This window comes from Suricata suricatta, chromosome 1 (genome assembly GCF_006229205.1).
Source record: "Suricata suricatta isolate VVHF042 chromosome 1, meerkat_22Aug2017_6uvM2_HiC, whole genome shotgun sequence".
In the NCBI taxonomy this organism is placed as follows: domain Eukaryota; kingdom Metazoa; phylum Chordata; class Mammalia; order Carnivora; family Herpestidae; genus Suricata; species Suricata suricatta.
In genome coordinates, this window is record NC_043700.1 from 15,479,185 (window position 1) to 15,502,773 (window position 23,589).

General features: G+C 38.7%; 1 long non-coding RNA gene across 2 annotated transcripts in view; it reads left to right on the forward strand.

Annotated features, from left to right (window-relative positions):
- Positions 1–23,589, forward strand: part of LOC115287928 — a 192,255-nt gene that overhangs the window by 95,509 nt on the left and 73,157 nt on the right. The gene's annotated exons all lie outside the window — the stretch shown is intronic.

Here is a 23,589-nt window from a genome sequence, read left to right on the forward strand (position 1 = left end):
GGCTCTTTGCTGACCGCACAGCCGGAGCTCCAACCCACAAACTGTGAGATCATGACCTGAGCCGAAGTCAGACGCTTAACCAACTAAGTCACCCAGGTGCCCCTATGTTTTGTGTTTTTAAAAGATAAACATGTAGCCACTTGATTGAAACAAAGCCTGAGGACTCATTATATATGGCCCAAACAACAACCAAATCACATAAGGATATTTTATAAGGTGCAACCTATGGATTTCATGTATCTAGGTATTTGAATATATTTTTACGAATTATACAATTTAAGATAGAATTTTAAAAATTCCTATCTCCTATTGCAGAAAATGATTAACTTAATTATACTTTATTCTTAATTTAAAAATCCAAACCAAATAAAAAACCCTTTGCTTTAAACATTATCTCCAAAGCAGGAATAGTATTACTTCTCTGTTAGATAGATCACACCCCACCCTTCCTTAAAATGTCACCCCCTCGGGGAATTTCCCACCATTAACGCTGTTAACCATTTATATATACTTCCTGCAAAATCCCTACTCTCTTCTTTAATACTGCCACCAGTCACGGTCTGCTTGATGTATTTCTAAGACACCACCTCATTCGTTTTCATTTCTAGCAACCTGTTTGAAATAGCTGTATTAACACTTTGGATTTGTAAATGTAGGTGCTTCCCTTGCTAGTAGTCATTGATTTAGTATTTTCCAAGGATTGTACTTCCCGACCCACATTGGCATATTGCCTTTAGTAACAATTCACCAACTTCAGTATGCTAAGGATCCTGTGGATGCAGATTTGGTGATCCTGTTTTCCTTCCCTCTCCAACCGCATTCACGTCTGGGAGGTTTGAGCCGGCTCAGGGTTAACATCTACTGAAGAAAAGTGGACAGGGATTCTGCTTGGTAGAGCCCTCGTGACTCCGTATTGCTTTAAGCCTGCTCACCTGCTCCCATTCAAGTTACCTTCCCTTAAGTTCTTTTGAGTTTGTGGCACCTTGAACTTGCCCCTACCTTCAACTTCAGCCTTGTAATCCATTCTTCACTCCCCACATTTCAGCAACCTTGAATTACTCTCTTTCTTGCTTCCCTCTCTAGCAGATAGTCCTGCTACCTAAAACCTTCTCAACCAGATTTTAGCTGCCCAGTACCTTTTACCTCTATCCAAATCTGCCTTTTCTACTTTGTCTTTCAACACCTTGCTCAGGTAGACCGCCTCACCAATGACCCTCCCAGGCAGAGTGTGCTGTGGCCCTCCTCCTGCTTCCGTTGTTCCTGGGATCGTCCTCTATTATTGTCATACTTGTTATGTCCTGTGACTTATTAGCCATGTCCTTTCGTGTCTAACTGCTGCACTGCACTGCTCTGTCAAATCCCCAAACGTCAACCTTGTTCAGCTGTGTCTTACTTGTCTTCCATGTTTTAATTTTAATTTCTTTTTTAAATGTTTACTTATTTGAGAGAGAGATATAGGGTAAGCAGGGGAGGGACAGAGAGAGAGAGAGAGAGAGAGAGAGAGAGAGATAGACAGACAGACAGAAACAGAGAATCCCAAGCAGACTGCACTGTCAGCATGGAGCTCAGTGTGGGGCTCAAATTCACAAACTGTGAGGTCGTGACCTGAGCCAAAACCAAGAGTCGAGGCTTAACTAACTGAGGCACTCAGAAATCCCTTAATTTTAACTTTAAGATATTTCAGTATTTTAAAACATTTTGAATGAGGACCTAAAACACTGTCTGAACACGTGCCGAATGACTGGGGAGTGTGAGGTCTGTGTTTTAATTCACCTTTTCAATATTGCACCATTTGTCAGCATGATCACTTCAGAAGAATTTAAATGATTTTGATTAAATGCTGGCGTATTAAAGAGTTATCACTCCTGAAACCAATATTGCACCGTATGTTAACTAAATAAAACTTAAAGGAAAAAAAAGTTAAGAAACATCTTAGTTCATTTTGTGTTTTAGGGTGGGTTTTCTTTGCATCGTATGTCTGAAAATATCTTTATTCTACATTTACCTGTGATTGTTTGGCGAGGTCTAAGACTCTGTTTAGTCATTTTCCTTTGGAATTTTGAAGGCCTTCTTTTTTAAAATGCTCTTGCCTCACTATGCCCCCAGTAGCCACTCCCCAAAAAGAGAACTGGAAAACACCCAAGCTACTCAGAGTGAGAGGCTGGCAGGGGCTGAGGCCAATCTCCTCCCTACCCCCCAGGTGGCCCTCATGCTCCCTCCGGTAATTGCTGGGCCAAGCTCTCGCTCTCGGTGGGGGCGCTCTCTTATTTCTGCGCTCAGCTCCGTGACTTCTTCACCTGCCCCCAAGCCCCGCCCCTTACAGCTCTGGCCACCACCGCCCATCATTATCGCTGTCCCCTCTGGCCCTACTCTTACCTCTTGTCTCTGACTTTCATTGTCCCTTTTAACTTGTTCACTTTTTAAAAAATTTTTTGCTAAATACAGATTTTCATGGAACAAACAGGATTTTTCCATCTTATCTTTCTCAGCCAAATGAGATGCTTCATAAATTGCCAGCAGCTTTATACCTAGAGTGCTCTGTGTCAGATTCTAATCTTTGGTCTAATCAGCCATGGTAGGGACACTTGGCATTATACTGTTGTATAATTTTTGCCAATGCAATAGTGCTTAGTAATAGCTCATTATTGTCTTAATTTGCATTTCTCTAATTACTGATAGAATTAAATGTCTCTTCATGATTAAACATTTTTTTTTAATGTTTATTTATTTTTGGGAGACAGAGAGAGACGGAGTGAGAGCAGGGAAGGGGCAAAGAGAGAGGGAGACACAATTTGAAGCACATTCTAGGCTATGAGCTGTCAGCAGAGAGCCTGACGCGGGGCTTGAACCCATGAACCCTGATATCATGACCTGAGCTGAAGTTGATCACTTAACCAACTGAGCCACCCAGGCATCCCTAAATATCTCTTCATGTTTGATGGTCTTTTGGGTTACCTCGTCTACACATTTCCTGTCTATACCTTTTATCATGTTTTTTCTATTGAGGTTATTGTCTTTTTTTTCAATGTTTATTTAGTTTTTTGAGAGAGAGAGGGAGAGAGAGAGAGAGAGAGAGTGAGAGAGAGCATGAGTGAGGGTGAGACAGAGAGAGAGGGAAACACAGAATCCGAAGCAGGCTTCAGGCTCTGAGTTGTCCGCACAGAGCCTGATGTGGGGCTTGAACTCACGGACCACAAGATCATGACCTGAGCTGAAGTCGGCCGCTTAACAGACTGAGCCACCCAGGCGGCCCTCTATTGAGGTTATTGTCTTAATGTGGAATTTTAAACAAAATGGTCATTGAAAGCAGTTTCAAAAATTTTATGTATTATAATTAAATTTATTATATAATTAGAACTTAGTAAGAAACCCATTGGCATTAAAGGGCAGCCAGCAATTCATACTGCTAATTTGTTTTGGTTTTTATTCTTTGGAGGTGGGTGAAAATCTCCATGCAGAATGTTTTTTCAGTATGAAAATACTACTACTACCATAATATAAAGAATGATTTTCCAAAACAAAACGTAAGGTCCTATAAATCTCATCACAAAAAATGTTAGCAACAGAAATGCCCAACAAAATTGCTCTCATGTTTAACGTAGTAAATACCAGGAATGAAAAAGAAGGTCGAGGGGCTTGTGCAGATGGAAGAGGGCAAGGAGAGCAGTGGAGTGCTGTGCGTGACCTTGGACCGGGCGCCAGGCCAGGAACAGGTGCATCACGTACAGCATTGAGACAACTGGCAAGTGTGAATGTGGACTGTATGTTTGGCAATAGTGGTGTTTGAATTTCTGAGTTTTATAACTTGATTATATTGTGGCGTTAAAGTTCTTAGGAAACATGTTGAATGTGTCACCTGATTCAATAGTAATAATGCATAAAAGTATATTTGTAGTGCGTGTGCATGTATGGTATTATTTAGCTCTTATAATGATAACTATATAGCTGGATGGATAGATGAATGTATAGATAGATAGATGGGTAGGTAGTTATGGATTTGTTTACCAAGGTCTAGCACAAATATAGCAAAACACGAATACCTGGTGAATCATGGGTGAAGGGTATTTCCAGTTTACTATTCTTTCCACTTTTCTGCAAGTTTAAAATTTTTGTTGTCAAGATAAAAAGCTTTTAAAAAAAGACTAAAATAAGAACAAAATACAGTGTTCAGAACAAAGATAGATTTAAGGCAAGACTACTTGATGAAGGACTATCAGACTTAAGGCTAAAAGTTGATAAGTTATGGATGAATTAAGGTGATTATTGTCATTATTATTATTAATAACATATTAAGAGACCATGTTGGTGGAAAGTATTAGAATCATATTGCACTTTATTGAAAGAAATCTGTTATTTTCCTGCATTTTCTGCTCTACTGATAATCAGCCACTTGTCCCTTGGTTCCCATGTTGAAACCCTCCTCAGTCTGGTTCCTTCCCCACTGCAAAACTCCGTGAGGTTATTGTTGATCAAAGCAACGTGTTCTCCTCAGCCCCACCTCTCCCTCCAGCTTCCACAGCTGGGTGACAGTCTACCAAGGGATCTGGTCCCCGGGGTAACAAAGAAGCTCTTTGTACACCTCAGGGAATAGAATTTGAGCATGGTTTGTTCAGGGGGACAGCACAGGCTGCTATGAGGCTTAGGCTGGATTTCTAATTCCTAACACCAAATAGAATAGAATATGCTAAAGGTTGTTCCTAAACCTTGCATGTTCAGTTATATTAGCTCTGAAAGGAACAGTACGCTGTGACATGGGGCCGAGATGGCGAGGGTGGCACCTAGCTTGGGCAGGATTAGAAAGAAGATTGGAGTATCTCAGCAGAGCAAATTGGATTTATTTTTAAGATCCCATCCTCTAAGAATAATGTATGCTGGGAAGCGGGCTGACCCACAGGCTATTAATCAGATGCCTTAATATCCTCTGAGAGTGTCTGACCTTGATAAGAATTCAGAATGACCTTGATAAATCAGAAGTACCAGAGACCAAAACAAACCAAGCAGAGGGAAGGAAGGCTTCCTGGAAAACTGATTATTGAATAAATTAAAATGGGAAAATGATTACAGAAGAAAACCTTACCAAAGAGCAAACGAGAGCATAAATGCCAGCAATATAAAACTAGTTTTAAAATCTGAATATAAAGTAAAATCTATGAACACAAGAATAACACGTGTGTACCACATAAGACCATTGCGTTAACAGTTACTAAAACTCACTGGGAGTTCTACGTTCCCTCCAGGTGGAGAACAGGGACAGTGTGGCAGGAGGTACAGGAAGAAGATTGGCCAGGCCTAAACCTGGAGAACCTGGTCTTGACTAGCTAAGAATAACAACATTGTTTTAAATATTTCAGGTTTATCAAGCTCAGGGCTTATGAATGCCTCCAATCACAGTAGAACACAGTAGAACAACTTTATCTTAAAATGGACATTAATATATGTCACTACCAGGTGGGGAAAAAGGTGTAGTGTTAGCCAATAGCAAAAGAAAAAAACTAACCATGAGCTATTCGTGCCACCCCCCACCCCTCGCCCTGGTAAGCCCAAACACAAGTGGGTCTTGCTTGCCCCCTGGTAAAGAAAAGCATGTTTGGCTTTTATTAGGCCCACAGTGTGAGAGATTCTGTGAGTAACAGAGAAAAACTGCACTTGCTCCCAAGGAATGTGATTGTTTATACTTCATAATGATAAGCTTCAAAAGTGACCTGGAAAGAGGAGGTTACTTGCTCTCACTCGGCTGCGCTGTGTTCTCCAAGAGGCACTCGGACCAAATTAACAGAGTGTATCTCTAGTGACCTTTTCCACTTGCCATTGTTTCCTCTGGAAACAGTGACTCCCAGGTGCCTCCAGGCCGCGGGCATTGCCACGAAGCCCAGTGGCACAGAAAAACCTTGGGGCTCTGCCGTCACTGCATTGTTGAATTAGTAACAAAGCACATCAGCCTTGGCAAACAAAACCTGGCAAGAAGCATTTTAAAACAAATGCTGCCGGTTTCACCTGAGCCACTGAAACAAATCATGAGGCACAAGGTGAAGGTTGGCAGTTTCTGTAAACTCTGAAGAAGCAAACACCAAAGCCCCTTGGCCGCCAAATGCGCAAATCTCATGGAAATGAAAATTAGAGGGCTCAGCCCCCTTCAGAAACACTGCGGGTTAGAATTTTTCAGTTAGAATTTTGACTTACTCACCAAAATGAGCAAATAACGTAATGAGGTCTGAGTAAGACATGATTTGGCACATGTTTGAGAATGAGATACCAAATGAGAAAAATGGTTGAAAAAGAACAGTCCCTCCCCCCGTCCCAGACAAAAATGCCTACATGTCGTAGACACCCAGTTACAGGCCCACCAGTGACAGCCTGTACAGCTCAGGAAAATCAATGATGTGATCTTGTGGAATCCTGGACAGGGCTTCATTTTATCATGTTAGGAGGATAATCAAGAATCGTAATTATTTTACAACGTCTCCCGGAATCAGAATTCATTTCCTTTGTTTTCAAAAGTAAGACTCACAGGTCCTGATTGCTGGCTCGTTACCTTAAACTGATAACAAGGGAGAATATTCTTGGACATTTCTACGTCAGAGGAAGAAGATTAATTCTGTAAACAGTCCTCGTGGGTTTAAATTAACACAAAAATCATTTCACACCTATCTTATAGGCATGAAGGTGGATAAAGAAAACTCTTCTAAGAGCTGATACCGAAACTGTGTCTTGAAAGATAAGGAGGAGGGCTTAATGAAGGAAAGACATAACAAAGTCTATGAACTAAGGGAACAGGATGAGCCAAGTCTAAGATACGTAAGGGGGTTGGTGGATTTTCTTTCATAAATGAGGTGACACCAATGTATCCCTTAATTTTCTAACAGGATTTTTATGTGGATCAAATAAGGTAATATATGAAAAAGTTTTAAACTCAGCAATTGTAAACAAACTCAAGTTATTCAACTTTTGGTAACATGAGAAATAGGTTTATCACAGTATCTCTTAGGATTAGGATTGGCTGAATATATGCATAAACCTAACTTACAGTGCTTAAACAAGACCATGCTTAAGAAGTGAGAGACAAAAAGTTCAAGGCTAGTAGAAAATTGGCCCCATGGTCTCTCCTGCCATCTTTTGAAAATGGCTTCTATCAGACCAAGGGGAGGGAAAGGAGGGGAAAATGTTACAGAGAGGGAGGGAGGCAAACCATAAGAGACTCTTAAATACTGAAAACAAACTGAGGGCTGATGGGGGTGGGGAGAGGGGAAAGTGGGTGATGGGCCTTGAGGAGGGCACTTGTTGGGATGACCACTGGGTGTTGTATGGAAACCAAACTGATGGTAAATTATATTAAAAAAGAAAGAAAGAGACACTGGAGAGCTCATAAGAAGGTGGCCATCTACAAGCCAGGAAGCCTCTCATAAGGAACTGAATCCACCGTCACCTTGATCTTGGACTTTCCAGCCTCTAGATCTGTGGGAAGTAAATTTCTGTCTTTTAGGGGGAAAAAAAAAAAGAAAAAAAGAAAAGAAAATGGCTTCTATCCTTAAGGATAGAATGGTTACTTGTACTCCAGACATCGTGTCCATGTTCCAGGCAAGAAAACGCAAAGGAGGGCAAAGGGGCACATTTTCCACCTGAGTTGGTTTCCTTTTTTTTTTATCAAGATATAATCGACACATAACATTATGAGTTGACCTCTTGTAAAGAACTTTCTGTAACTCCAGCCTTTCTCCTGATATCTCATTGCCCATTCCTAGTTACAAGTGAGGTTCAAAAATGCCATCTTTCAGCTGGACACACGCGGCCCCAGGTAAATCAGTGTTCTGTCATCGAAGGAGAAATGGGGAGCCGTCCTGGGTCGGCAGCGAGCTTCCTCTGTCAGATATCCACCAGAGTCATCAGTCATGTTTCACGTCGGAGTGGCCCATTAGGAAAGATTCACCTTTTTCTTCAAGTATACAGTTGGGCTTTGAAAGTGACACTGCTGACAGACAGGGCTCCAGGGAAGCCCAGTTACAGACAGACTATGCACCCTTTCCTTGTACACTAATTTATTTAAATTCTATCTGTCCCTCGGGATTATAAACTTCAGGAGAGCAGGAATCATTTGTTTTGTCTTCACCTTATATCCATTGCTTAGCACACCACCTGGCATGTAGAGACAGATATGATGAATGAACAAATGAATGAATGAGCCGTCTGGGGAAGTCACAGGTGAATTGTATCTTCCTCCAAGGCCATCCCTTGATTCAGTCCAACAGGCATTCCTTTATCCTATTCTACATGCCAAGAACCTCATCCGGTGTTAGATTACTAAATTACAGCTCACATTCTGGGTGGGAGAAAGTACAAGTGAATAAGTAGTTATGTTACAATGTGATTTGCCTTTCAGGACGACTCTATCCAGGCAGTCATGGGAGAAGAGAAAATGGCTCGTCCCTGAGCTTCATGACAGGGCTGTACTGAAGCTGGGCCAAAAGAATAAAGAGGGGCTTGCTAGTCTGGAAAATCAGGGATAGGATTTCCAGGGCAGCACAGAGACAGGAAAGCAAATTCCCAGTTTGGGGAACCCACAGAGATGAATGCAGCTGAAGTGCAGTCTGGGGGAGGCACAAGAGGAGATGAGATTGAAAGGGTAGACATGTGACAGTTTGTGAAATACCTTGTTTGTTCATTAAGGACCTTGGAGTTTACCCTTCAGAAAATGGGAGACCACCATAGGTTGTTAAAAAGAATAAAAATGTGATCATGTTTGTATATTAGGAAGATGGCTTTGGACCACATTTATATAGACAGTATATTTTAATGGAAATATATTTCCATAGGGTTTTATGTTTTGACTTCTGTTATTGCTTATTTTTATGAGACATTTGCTAAGCCCCTTCTTTACATAAGGTGTTATACTAGGTGCCAAAAGAAGTACCAACAAAATGAAAGACCCATAAATCCTAAGATATACCAATATTTATGTTCCACTAAAAAGAAGAAAAAACTTGCCAATGACATTGTCACAGTGTTCTAAGTTAGAAATTTTGTCTTTTGTTGAAAGAGCTCTTTTAAAGGTGATTGTTTACATTTCAGCCGCTATCACTGCACATACAAAAAAAGAAAAAAGTGAAAGTACTTAAGATATTGCTAAAAATCTTTTATATTCAGGGTTCAACTTTTCTGAATGACATTTAGATCAGGGACATGGGTGTTCATGCTTCCCCTCCCTTCCCCCCTCCCTGCCCCCAACACACACTATCACCTTCTACCTGGTAATTTTCTTTTTTTTTTAAATATTTTTTAATGTTTTTTATTTATTTTTGAGAGACAGAGAGAGACAGTGTGAGCAGGGGAGGGCAGAGAGAGAGGGAGACATAGAATCTGAAACAGGCTCCAGGCTCTGAGCTAGCTGTCAGCACAGAGCCCGATGTGGGGCTCGAACCCACCAGGGAGATCATGACCTGAACCGAAGCTGGATGCTTAACCGACTGAGCCACCCAGGCGCCCCGTACCTGGTAATTTTCAAAGTTTGGCCTGTATTACACTCAGTTAGAAAAGTGGTAATAGAGGAGTGGACCACGCTCCATTTCAACAAGCCTGGGCTGCTTGTGTTCTGTGTTGGTATTCCAGAACATTCTAAGACCTTCAAAGTTTAAGAAGCACTGCACTACGGCATTGGGAGAGTTAGTGTGGCAGGAGTACTTCTTTTTTTTTTTTTTTAATGTTTTATTCATTTTTGATACAGAGAGAGACAGAGCATAAGAGGGGGAGGGGCAGAGAGAGGGCGACACAGAATTGGAAGCAGGCCCCAGGCTCTGAGCTAGCAGTCAGCACAGAGCCTGACGTGGGGCTCGAACCCACGAACGTGAGATCTGACCTGAGCCGAAGCCGGAGGCTTAACCGACTGAGCCACCCAGGTGCCCCAGGAGTACTTCTTAAAGTGAGTGTACTACTTAATGTTTTCAGTATTTTCTTGCATTTGGTGAGTTTTGATGTATACACAGGACAAGAGTGTCACAGTTGCTACCTGGCTGAGAAATATCTTGTTTCCTGGGATGTTAAATTGCAGACGGTGTGCATCTTAGAATCATCGAGCTATGGTATTTTCAAAAGGATGGGAGTTTTACAAAGTAAGCAAGGAGTACATTAAAGATAATGATTACTTAATTTCTATAATAAGGAACTGATTAAATAGATTGTGGTACTTCTACATGAAAGATGTTCTATGTTTAAAAATAATTATGTAGAATGATATTAAATTTTTTTTGATGTTTATTTATTTTTGAAAGAGAGAAAGAGACAGAGCATGAGCCAGGGAAGGGGCGGGGGGAGACACAGAACCTGAAGCAGGCTCCAGGCGCCAAGCTGTCGGCACAGAGCCCCACGTGGGGCTTGAACTGACAACAGCTGAGCTGATGCTCGACTGACTGAGCCACCCAGGTCCCCATAGAATGATATTTTTAAGTGTGTTCTATGAGTGGCTATTCAAAAAGGGCACCATAAGCAAAAAAAAAAAAAAAAAAAAAAAAAAGGAAAAAGAAAAGGAGAGAGCGAGAGAAATTCTGCAAATCATGTCGCTTTCTTGACTTTCACAGTGCATTTGAGCATTGAAAACTCTGAGAAGGCAAGGAGTTTTGAACCTAGAACTTTCTTATTTATGGCATAAAAGATGTTCATGTTTTATCTATTTGTCTACTTATCTATTTATCTAGATATCTATTTATTTTAGTAATCTCTATACCGAACATGGGGCTTGAGCTCACAACCCCAAGATAGCATACTTTTCTGACTAAGCCATCCAGGCACCCCCCCGCCATGTTATATTTAAATAAACGGCAACAGCAATGAGAAAGTAGGGGCCTATTTTATGAGACTTTTCAAATTCACATCAGACTAAAAAGTGTTAGTCATAAATTATAGCAAGAGGAGAGAAGAACGGAATGAATATAGGTGTTATGTACAATTTTTAGTTGGTCTTTTTCAAGGTTATATATATATATGGAATAGAGATTTTTAAACAAATGAGTCAGACTGATTTGCCTGTGGTTTGATATAAAGGTCAAGTAGAGAATTCAGTAAATTTTATCTCAAAATGTATTCCGCTCTAGAGGAGAAGTAACTTTATAAACGAACAGTCTACAGCTCATACCACGTATCTAGTCAGGTGCACCTGTTACCACTTAGGAGATCTTGGGGAGTTGCTTAAACTTCACAAGCTTCGTTTTTGACATCAAGATGATGGTTATTGTATTTGTGTCCTGGAGCTGGTGTAACAGAGTACCACAAACTGGTTGGCTTTACACAACAGAAATTTACTGCCTGGAGTGGTGGAGGCTAGAAGTCCAAAACCAAGTGTTAGTAGAGCCATGCTCTCTGAAGGCTCTAGAGAAAGAGCCTTCCTTGCCTCTGCCTAGCCTCTGGTGGCTGCCAGAAATCCCTGGTGTCCCCTCACTTCTGATAGTATAATTCCAACCTCTTCCATCTTCACATAATCATCTTCCCTCTGTGTATCTGTGTCTAAGTTTCTCCTTTCTTTTTAAGCATGCTGGTCATTGGAGTAGGGTCCACCTTAATCCTTTATGACCTCATCTTTACTTGATTACATCTGCAAAGGCCCCGTTTTTAAATAAGGTCATATCCTCAGGTTTGGGGACTTAGATCATCAATATATCTTTTTGGAGACACAGTTCAACCCATAACAGTTATGATGTTATAATTATCATTCTTTTGGGGGGAAAAGTTGTCGGTCTCTATTCATAGTTGGGTCTGCAAAGAACTGAAGCATGACTAATTCTACTGAAAGGAATTGATAAATGAATGAATTCCCAGGAAATTGGTGGAAAATATCAAGCAAAATGTTTACTTGGATGCTTTTCTTTTTTTACTAAATTGCCTAGAAATTTCCTCTTTTGGATTTAGAGTGAATCTTTCATTGTAAAATTGAAGAAACAGACAAAAAGCAATATATCTGATATGTCGAAAAGATCTTATTAAATCCCTTCCAGATTGATTGGTTTTTTCTAGAAGAATCTTCCAAAGTAACCTTGTCCAAACCTGTACTTCCACTTCAGAGTTCATCTCCAACTCTCCCCACCCTGCATCTCGGCAGTAGGCAGTCTCATGCGCACCTGCGCAGGTTTCTGAGATTGGTCAGGCTTCTGAGTTCTCCTTAACCATCAGGTTTTGAGAAGAAACATGTATAATTTCATTGTGTCTCCAAGTACAGTCATTGCTTCTTTATTCAGACCCTCAAAGATACTCCACCATCCTCTGGCTATAGGTCAAGTGTTTTTAGCAGCTTCAGGCCACCAGTAATCTAAAATAGTTATTGTGGCTTTCAAAGGTGCTTAAAATTGCAGGGAATTATTAGGCACATAGAAAACAAATTTTTATTTATTCATTTTGTCTTGTTTTTAAGGATATTGGAAATCGTTTCTAACTTCAAAGCACAGTGTCATCATAGTCAATGTAATTTATTTAGCAGATTACCATGTGCCAGGCATCATGCTACAAGTTTTATAAATATTAAATCTGTACCTCATAGTAGGCCTTGCCAAGTAGGAATTATTTTTATTTGACAGATGAAAAATTAGACTTTAAAAAATCATGACTTTCAAGGTCAGAGAATCACATAATCTTTCTACTATACTAAGTTTCTTATTTAAGCACTGTTTTAATTAGTTGCTTATAAATGTAGAAGCTCCTGTTGGTTCTGTTTGAATCTGATTACCGAAAGGCAACTTAAAAAAGCAATGGTGACATTCTCAAGATGTTTTTGGTGTTTGTTTTTGCCATTTATCTTGGCTAAATTGTTTTGATCATTCTCATTACAGTTTCTGCACCTTAGAATAAAGATATTCTCTTTTTTATTGCCTTGGAGTATTGCACATAGAACTGTGGAAAGAGAAATCACTATCAGAATTCAGAGTCAGATGATTTTACTAGCAACAGTCATCACTTAAAAATCAAACTACAGAATTGCTCCTGCAATGAATGAAACAATTTCTGTTTCCAGCTGTTCTCTACACTACGTCTAAGGCCACTGTGAAGAAAGAAGAAGAATGGTTTTGATTTTCTCTCAGCTGCAGTGACCCAGCTCACTTAAGATTTCCTCTCTGTGCTACAGAATATCTCCACCTAAAACTCCTGCAAAGTGAAATAGCCCAGGTCACCACAGGGAGTCTTTCTGCAGTTAATTAAACAAGCTAGCCTGAAAGCTTTGAAAGTCCAAGGCTCAACAAGCCAAACAAGAACTTGATTCAAGCAAAATCGAAGTAGGGGAGCAAGATTTAGTCGGCAATATTTTAACCAGTGATACCTCGTCAAACGTGGACTCGAATTCTTTAAGTTCGTTGTCACCTCAATGTATTTATTTAACGACAAATAATTCTTAGAGCTCCTATGCTCCTGTGCTCTTCAGAACCAGGTGGTTATCTCTAATGTTTCTCTTCGTATCTACCACTTAGTGGATATATTTGTTTTTTCCAGAGTAGCCCATCGTGCATACTCACCAGGCTGAGGTATGCGCATTTGTTGATCTGTTACACCTGTTATTCAGGTTACACCAGTCTATGATAAATGTAAATCCAGGGCCACAGCGCACTGTGTCAGCATGTCGTGGAAATCTTTCTTGAGTAGTTTCTTTTGAGTAGTTTCTTTTTCTTGCCCTGTACATTATTCATATATAAGTCATCATATCTTCTAAACAAAAGAAGCTGATCATTTCACCTGGTGACTGTTAGCAAATTTATTGAAAAGAATAATTCAGCATGTTTGAATTTATGATTCTCTTGCAAAATCAGGGCTATTACCATATACTATTTCTCCCTTGTTCTTCTAATTTGAATCATTAGTGGAGAAAACAGGAAAGATAAGGGATGAATGAAATCACACTAGGGTATCAAACAAATATATTTCTGAGTTGTGTGATGTGGCAGGCACCATAATTGGGTGAAATAACATTAAAATGAGTATCAGGAGACAGAATTACCATAAAATTTATCCCTAATTATATGATCATGAGTAAATCACCAACTGCATTTCTCATTTCCCTTATTTGTAGATTATGAATACTTCGGGCCCTTGCCCACTGACAAATTGTTATGAGGACCAAATTAACCTTTGTATTTGCTAGTATAAGGGACAGTGAGAAGGACTTCAGCTTGCTTCCCTTCTCCACTGCTACCACCAGCCCTGCTGTCCCCATCACCACTGTCATCACCATCACTGCCATCATCATTATTGCTGTGGTCTTAGTCTAGTTCTCTAGAAACAGATAACAGAGAGGGGATTTACTGGAGGAGGTTTACTGGGGAGCACCCTTACTTAAAACACCTGTAAGGTCGAGTGAGAAGGAAACTTGGACAGTGAGAGAAGGTGCACACTGGTGAAGTTTCTATAGGGGCCATGAGAAGGTATGGTGTGCTTAGATAACCCTTTCCAGTTGTTCCAAGTGACGTCAAGGAGGCTGGCCCTTTGTACCCGTCTCTGTACTCATTACATGCAGGCTGCCTACATGGAGGGCGTATAACTTTGGGAGAAGCCATTTTTGAAGAGAGACACAGTTGTCTGCCTTCAACAGTACACGCTCCAGGGGTCTAGGTACATGAGTGTGCCTTGGGCCTAAAAAGAAGATATGAGGGACTGCTGCACCCACTAAAATTGTCACCACCGCCATCATCACCATCATCATCTGGGGCTTGAAATGGCCTTCCAGGAGTTCTTGGGGACACAACAAAGAAAGAAAAGATAGAGTTGCCCTGATAGGTAGCATCAAATTATAGTTGAGCCCCAGGAGCACCTTAGGAAAGCAAGGAACAATCCTCTACCCACAGTCGTGGCAAGAGCACATCCTACATGGCGCAAGAAGCAGACACACAGCATAGTACATCAATTCTAACTCAAGCGTCTCTTCAACTTCTTCTGAAAGATCACTCTTCAACTTCCATTTCTTTCACTAAAAGGTAGATTCTCAGGTTGAGAGAGGGCTTTGCAGGTCAGTTGATGTAAGTGTTGCCTTGAGGTTGAGTCCTCCTTGGCAACCCTGACAAACTATCCACCCTTTACTGAATGGACCTGCTCCAGCAATGGAAGGCTCACTACATTCCCAAGCAGCCTATTCTGTTGTCAGGGACTTCTTATTATTAGTGGAATCTGCTTTCTTCATTGGTGCCATTGTTATGCTATGGGATAACAGAATAGATTTAATCTATCTTCCATATGTGATATAAACATTTTCTCCTTAAACTAAGTGTGCTTAATTCCCAAAACTTGTTCTTAATTTGTAATAGTTTGAAAGTGTATACCTGGTCTCTATCCTTTGAAAATCTTCTCTTTTCTCTTAAACTGTGAAGATTGCTCCAAGCTTTCTCTAACTCATGAAAAAAAGGATGGGATCTTCATTCTTGCTACTGGGCCTCATCTCTGTTTTAAAGCCATTTGTCTCCTAGTCTTGTCCTAATGCAGCTAGCCATTTTTTGAATGCTAGTGTAGGACTTTGCATAGATATGAGTAAACTTAGTTTTGTCTTTCATTCCAACTATTGAAATCTTGGTGGATTCTAATTTTGTTTGAATTTTTTCAGTATAACTAGAGTATGCGCATAAACACACATATACATGCACACAGATAAATAAAAATATTAGAACAGATAAATAAGAATATTAGAAAATTTAGGGAAGGAGAGAATGAGAGACAGAGAGAGAAGGTAATTGCTATTCTACTCCCATCCTACCCGCTAGACACACAGATACACAAGCCAAGAGATGACTTTGGAAGACTAGATGAAGCAGATTGAACATCCTGCTTATCAAAAGATAGAGGAGTAGGCTTTCTTTAAATTTTGTATCTAATTTCTGTCACATAGTCATTATATATAAAATGTTAACACCTACTCTGTACTTATGCACCGGAATAAATCATCTATGAAAAAGTATTTCATAAAAAATGTCTCAAGATATTTTTTCATTAATCATTAATTCCAAATATCTGCTTTATATAATCAATTCATACTTCTAATTTCTCCACCCAATTTCTTGAGTGGTACCAAAGATGTATTGTTAAGCAAATCAAAATAAATAAATAATTAGATTTTCAGACTTAAATCTTCAGTTGCAAAAACTATCCTGAATTGGACTGGAAAGAAGAGGGGAAGTACAACTCACACTAATGCACTCTTTATCTTTGAATTCAATGATTTCTACCGTAATTTCCCCAAGGGTTCTAATCTTCATGTAGGACATAATATTAAGAAACACAAATGGTGATTTTACGTCATTTGATTATACATTCATAATGACAATTTTTAAAAATCAAGTTGTATTCTTTTTGCTTTTTTTTTTTTTTTTTTTTTTTTTACTTTAGAGAGAGAGAGTATGAATGGGGGAGAGAATCAAGGGGAGGGGAGAGAGAGAGAGAATCGTAAGCAGGCTCTACACTCAGGATGGAGCCCAACATAGGGCTCATTCCCATGACCCTGGGATCAGGACTGAACTGAAATCAAGAGTCTGACCTTTAACCTATTAAGCCATCCAGGCACCCCATATTCTTCTTACTTCTTTTTTTTCACATTTTTTTCTGAACAGTAGTGAGAAAATTTACATTCTGATTGTCCATTTAGATGCCTTCAGACCATAGTTTGGAGAATGAGCCACTAAGCTGTTGGAAGTTTCCCAATTAATGAATCTGCAGGATGACCATTTAGAGGCAGGAAACCCAGAACACATATGAAGGGTGGTAAAGGTGATAAAGCACATATTGTTTTGCATCGCTCTTTGAATCCCCCAATATCTGATTCTAATTCTGCAAACAGAAAACATTATGAGAGGAAGCAGCTGAGCAAATAGCATCATAAACACTGAAGAAATAGGAGTGTATATTTAATGTGTTGAAAGGGTCTCCTTTTGATCTCTGAAGTACAACTCGTCCAACTCAAGAAAGGGAGTGGCTTCTGCACTAAAAGTAAAGAAGCTGACATCCAAAAGATAAGGAAAAATGTCTTGGTATGGAGCCTTGCTGGTACTAATGGTTCTTTTTTTGAGGCATAATTTGTATATCTCAGATTACCACCCTTTGTCAGGTAGCATAGTTAATTATTTACCTTTCTCACCATTTGGCTCAGATTCTTTTCTTATCAAACTGCTGTGTCTGAACCCAAAACAAACAACCTCCCTGGGCAGTAAGAGATCATGTCCAGCTGGGCTTGTGTGAAGGTGGGGGAACATATTTCTGTTCTCTCTCTTAAATCTCTTTTGTTTCCAGGAACCATTCTGATAGTGAGGAGAAGGGCTAATTTGGCTGCTGTGTTGGAACTTAGGGTTTGATGGGGCTTGATTCTTTCTGGTCTTTTAAACTTGAACTTTAAACCTCTTCCTACTTTTCAATCTGTTCTAATTCGTTCATTCAACCCAGTATTTCAGATTTCACTAAAGAAAGAAGCCTGTTTCTCTCCCAAGGTTTTTCTGTTGTTTGGATTTTAACTGATTACTCTAAAATAGACCTAGCATGATCATCTAGAATTGGAATGATTAAAGAGAATTAGAAAGCATAGGTGATACTTTGGGTGTTTTTCTTTTCTCCAGGACTCCTTTTAGGTGCATGTTGCTCTGGCCAAATGTGGCAAGAAGAGCTGGTAGGTGGGGTGGTTGTGAGCAGATGCTCTGTTTCGGCAGCAATTTTCAGTCTAGATTTCATTTCAAAGGAAACTGCTATTCTTATCCCTGACTTTAGATCTGTTTTTCTCCCTTCTTGTGGGGTCATAAAGACCTTACTTTTAAGGTTGTTCTTTTATTATGATGCTTGAAATCATTTTTGAAAACAAGGAAGATATAAAATAAAAAAGAAGTAAAAAAAAATACCTAGACCATAAACTGAGTTAGCAGATCTTTTATTTATTTATTCATTTATTTAGTCATTCCATAATGACTTCTTGAGTATTTATTATGCCATAAGTATTAGGATACATGTTGGTCATGGACTAGTAACCAAGACAGAGACCACAGATAGCTGACAGTCTAGACTAGAATGGAGGTCTCTTGACTCCCCAAATTCTAGTTTTCCCACTAAACTCTGCCATGTTATTGGTGATTTAAAAAAATGTAATCCCTGTTTGTCTACTTAGGGCTGACCAGAAGCAAAACTGTGAAGTTATAAAGACCTCAATTTCCTCATCTCTCAATTGGAACTGATTATTATTATTATTCTGAATCTAACAGAGTTATAGATTAAGTAAAGTAACTCCTACAAAGGGCCCAGCACAGTATCTGGCACATACTAACTGTTCAATAAATGTTAAATATTATTATCACTATGATTGGTGTTCTCTGGTTATAAGTATAGTCAATCTTTTTAATTTTTTTAAATGTTTATTTAGGTTTTGAGAGAGAGAGCATGAGCTGGGAGGGGCAGCGAGAGAGGGAGATACAGAATCATAAGCAGGATCCAGGCTCTGAGCTGTCAGCACAGAGTTCAACGCGGGGCTCAAACTCATGAATGTGAGATCATGACCTGAGCTGAAATCGGACACTTAACCGACTGAGCCACCCAGGTGCCCCTAAATATAGTCAGTCTTATAATTATTGTAACTCATTTTCAAAATCTAAGTTGGAAGTCATTTCTGAGCAAAATGAAATTCTTTATCATTGATCATTGGTCAGAATTCAAGTGTAATTCTGAGATTTAGTAGTTTTTGAAATTGCCTTTCATTCTTTGAAATTTTTTTTCTTCTCATAATAGCAAGTGGATCATGTTTGATATTTATAAGAACTCGCCCATCTAGCTGTTGCGGAGTATTAAAGATACTTCTGCATAAGCTGGAACATTTTTCAGAATTACCCTTTCCTAATCTATGGCCTTAAGATGGCTAATTCCAAAGAACAAAGGATAAGCTATCCATGGGAAATGAAGTCATAATTTTATTTTTATCACCCCTATCTGAGTATAACTACCTCGGCACCTCATGTCCAAGTAATGCGGACACGTCTGGTTGGCACAGCTAGAGTAGCAGTGCTGATAAGTGACTGATCAGCTTATCCACAGCATTCTTTTCATGGGGAGGTCACTGTCCCCTTGTTCCTCAAAGTCCAACAAAGCTTAAACATTCCAGAAACTGGACAGATTAATTAAATGACATCATGTGCACGGCTCCTGGGATGATTGTAATACTGTAGCTTCTGTGCTTTTAAGTTTGCCTAATTAAATTCTATCAAGTGTAAAAAGTCAAGCAATTAGCATTATTAAATCATATACTTACTGTATACCTTAAACATACTTTTTGAGTAATACATTACTACCACATATGAAATACAAAAGGATTATGAATGCTTAATACTTTATAACTATGGAATATCATCCTAATGTTTCTCTATATGTAAAATGGGAATTGTAGCATTTAATTCATAGGCTTTTGCAAGGAATTACAGAGGACATTTAATTCAATTAATATTTAATTTCAGTATTTAATTTTCAATTAATATTTAATACTAATTCTCAACTAATCTTTATTACAATTAATAAAAAGCTAAAATGTAATAACATTAAAACCATAATTATGATGGAAATAATGATTCTTAAAATCTTAAATGATTCTTAAATTCTTAAATTTTGATTCAGAAGGCACCTGATGTTTTTGCACCCCATAAATAATGTCTAACTCCCTCAGTGGACTGGCAACTCCAGGAGTGAGTAGCACAATTCCTGAAACATAACATATGCTCAACAGATAGTTCTAGAATTAATCAAGAGACAATGTCAATATAAATTATGACATTAGGAATACCAATTAATAGGTAATTCAGATGATAATAAAATTGCTAAGCCAACTTTTACATGTTTACTTTTATGTGTTCCATAAATAAACACAATGTGTAAAATAAATATACATAGGAGACACTGATTAGGTAAACACATAATGTGACAGTGTATTTTTAGCATGTGTACATTACTACCATGCATTTAGGAACAAAAGTATGCCCCCTTGATCTTGAAAAGTTTGGATTCATGAAGTGAAGAAAAAATATGCACATATAATTCTCAAATCAGGTAGAATGGCTCAATGCTAAAAGTATATATTTCTCTACCAGATATTTGTTTCCTAAAATGAGAACTTCTCTTTATTTTTCCAAAATAGTGACTATAAATGTTTCTAACTAAAATAATTCTAAGTTTCAGTCTTACACATTTTAATACCAAAGTGACTTACTTATGGATATTATGGGATACCAGTATGTTTGATTTGATTTCCACACAATAAAAATAATTTTTTGCTAGAATCTATATTAATGCTTTTTTAAAAGTAGCAAAAGAGTAAAGATGTTCATAAATTATAAAGGAACCTAATATTAAAGTTATAAATATATCAAAAGGTGCCTCTAAAAATACTTTTCAATAATTTTATGGAAAAAGATGGGATGGAATAAAGCACGTAGGTGACTACAGAAAATGTTGCTTGGTTAAGGAAAATAAAACACTATTGCAATTCCCATGCAGTTCAAAATTATATTGACTTGTTTAGTAGGAAAAGGAAGAAAGTCCTGTCATCATCTTATTTTCGGGTGAGCCATTCATATTTTCCCCTGAGAATCTACTCTTATAGAAAAAGAATTTATCAACAGAACATTAGCATATGCTTCCATAAATAAAAATTCAAATGAGAATTTATATGAGCATCACTCAAAAACCGGAGGGATTTTAAATTTTGTTGTGCTTTTGCCAGTTCTGAAACGAATTTTGTTTCACAGCAGCAACAGTATTCAGCTAATGGGTATTCAGTAATAGAGAAACACTTCTGTCCATTCTCCTCTACCCAGAAACCACTATAATGGCAAGGGAGTCAACTTTCAGTTTTTGAAAACCTTCTTTAAAGTTGGGATTCTTGTTTCATAAGATGAGGAATTTCTGAAGAGACTCAACTCAGCCTTGAAGAACTTCCATGTATAATCTATGATAGACTGAAAGGAGAATAGAAGGCCTTTGGATCTATCCTTAGTTAAGGTCTCTCATTAAGACAATCAAGTTTAATTCTGGGGATTCTAGGCAAGAAAAAAACAATGGCCTTGGTCTCAAGCATGATGCTGATAAAAAGATTGAGGCAAATCTTTACCTACATGGAACTCAGGTCATGAATCGGTCTCATTTGTTAAAAAGCATAATCGTGGAGCATTTCACTAAAGTAGTTGGGAAGTTAATGTGTCACAATCCAGAGTGACCCAATGAAACTAACTGAAGGATGAGGCCCTGTACGTTTCCCCATTCCAGTCCTCAGAATCTCCTTCTACACCCGCTTTATTCTCTGCTTTGAAGTATAGCTACACTGCCAGAGTCCTGGTTGGAGCAGATAAAAGTCAGCTTACAGAAGAGGCCATGTGGTATACAGAAAAAAAAATTAGAGATTGTGAGGGTAAATATATTACAAATTGTCTCATAAATTTATTAAAACAATTTAAATGATTATAATAAAAGTATTAAGTGCTTACTATGTGTGCATCACTAAGTGCTCCAAAGAAGTCAATCATTTAATCGTTGCACTGAACCTATGAGATGAGCATAAAATCTGTCCCCATTATACAGACCAAGTCACTGAGCCTCGGAGAGTTACATAACTTGCCAAGTTCACACATTTAGTAGCCTTGATTCAAACCCAGCGAATGTAGTTCCAGAGCTTGACACTATCATGCCTTTGGTACCAAGAATCAAGCTCTTTTCATTCTAAGTTACTCATGGAACAAATCTTATTTTGACTTTTAATACCTAAAAGTACTGAGATAAATAAGAAAGTATGTGAGTAGCTTAAGTTTTAAAAAGATGCTTGTGTGGGTTTTTTTGTTTGTTTGTTTGTTTGCTTTTTTTCATTTTGTTTTTGTGCCTAAAACTGGCTCTGTGATTTAAGGATAGTCACTCAAGATCTCTTGACTCTGGCATACTCCATTTACAAAAATGGCCAAGCTCCTTCTACTTCTAAACTCGTATGGTGGGTATGTTCACATGACACTTGGAATAACAACTATTTATATTTACTGCCTTTTACTAATGGATATTTGGTTATGTGTTTATCTTACCCACAAGATTTTTTTTAAAAAAGAGATCTTATGTTATTCATATCCTATCTTTTGCCTATGCATAGGATCTCACATTTTTTTCATAGCAGTCTAGAAACTAATGTTGAACTATTTTCTAATATCTAGATATATTAAACTAATATGGGCATGGTAGGTATACTGGAACCTAATATAGGTATATTAGAACTAATATAATATGTAGGCAAAACCCAAAATTAATGTAAATCTAAGTAATGTTGGTATCCAGAAATTGTTGAATTTACATGGATTTTTGGATTTTACCTAAAACAGAGTTTATCAACTATTTGTGTCTAGTTAAATGCAGATCTAAACACAGATGAAGGCCAAATTGTTTCCAGAAGTTTCAATGCCATTTACTTCTGGGCAGGTGACCAGGGAATCTCAACCTGAAAAATGTTTTTGAAATTGCTGATTTTTAGGCTCTAGTGTTTTTTACATTTTAGAAACAAGGGAGCTATTGGTTTCAAAGCTTTTATAATAAATGCTTTTTCCCCCTTAAACATTTCAAAAACTTCAGAAGAAAAGCCAAGTATGGGGAAAGTTCTTATACAGTCTTTAATCAAATGCAACTAGGTTGAAAGAAGGTATATGCTCATTTTTTTGCTCAGATGTCTTTCATTCTAATTAAGCTGAGGTAGTATTCTTCTTTAGACTTATGACCATGACCCCTAAGATAGTTGTTAACATTCCTGCAGTCAGATCGTTCTTTACAAACAACTCTTGGAGACATGTAGAGATACTTCTTTTGAATAGCCTATAACTCTCTATGTAGTTAATCATCATAAAAGTATTAAAATATAAAATTGTAAATATAAAAAGTATTTAAAGACAAGTACTACCTAAATTATGACTATACAGACTATCTATCCCCCAACGTCATAGCTCTTTAATAATAATAATAATAAAAAAAAAGCCCTGCGTTGAGAAAAGGAAAGGTTCTGGATTCTTTTGTGGTGCTGCTTGGGAAAGTCACCTAACCTCTTTCACTTGAAGGTTTTTTGTGTGTGTGGAGACAGTGTCTAACAACTCTTCCATTTAGCCAACTGTGTGAGTCTGTATTTATAATGTTTCCCATTTGATGCTAATTCCAGTTGATGGCACTTTTCTGAGGATTGTTACTTAAAATTTGCAAACGTTGGATGTGACTAGCACCCTCTCACATCTTGCCAACCTGTGGCTTGCTGGACCGTGTATAGGACCCGTGTTATCCACACCCCTGGTCTGGTTGGCCCCACTCGCTCCATCCGCCTCAGCCATCTGCTGGCTTCCCGGCTGAAGTGGTGCCAGCCGTGACGTGTGCCGTTCCTCTTGTTGTAAAACCACAGCCGTAGCCTCTGCTATTTCATCTCCTCACCACAGGCTTCCTCCATCTTCCCTTGCGGCTTGGGCCAGGCTGCCATATGCCCAGTAGGGTTGGCACCCCAGCAGTTCATCACCCAGGTCTGGCCCAGTGCAACTCATGAGCACTCTGGTTTCCCCAGAGGTTACCTACGGGCTCACATAGAACCTGGGAGCGTGGGGGAATTAACACTGACCAAGAGAGGGC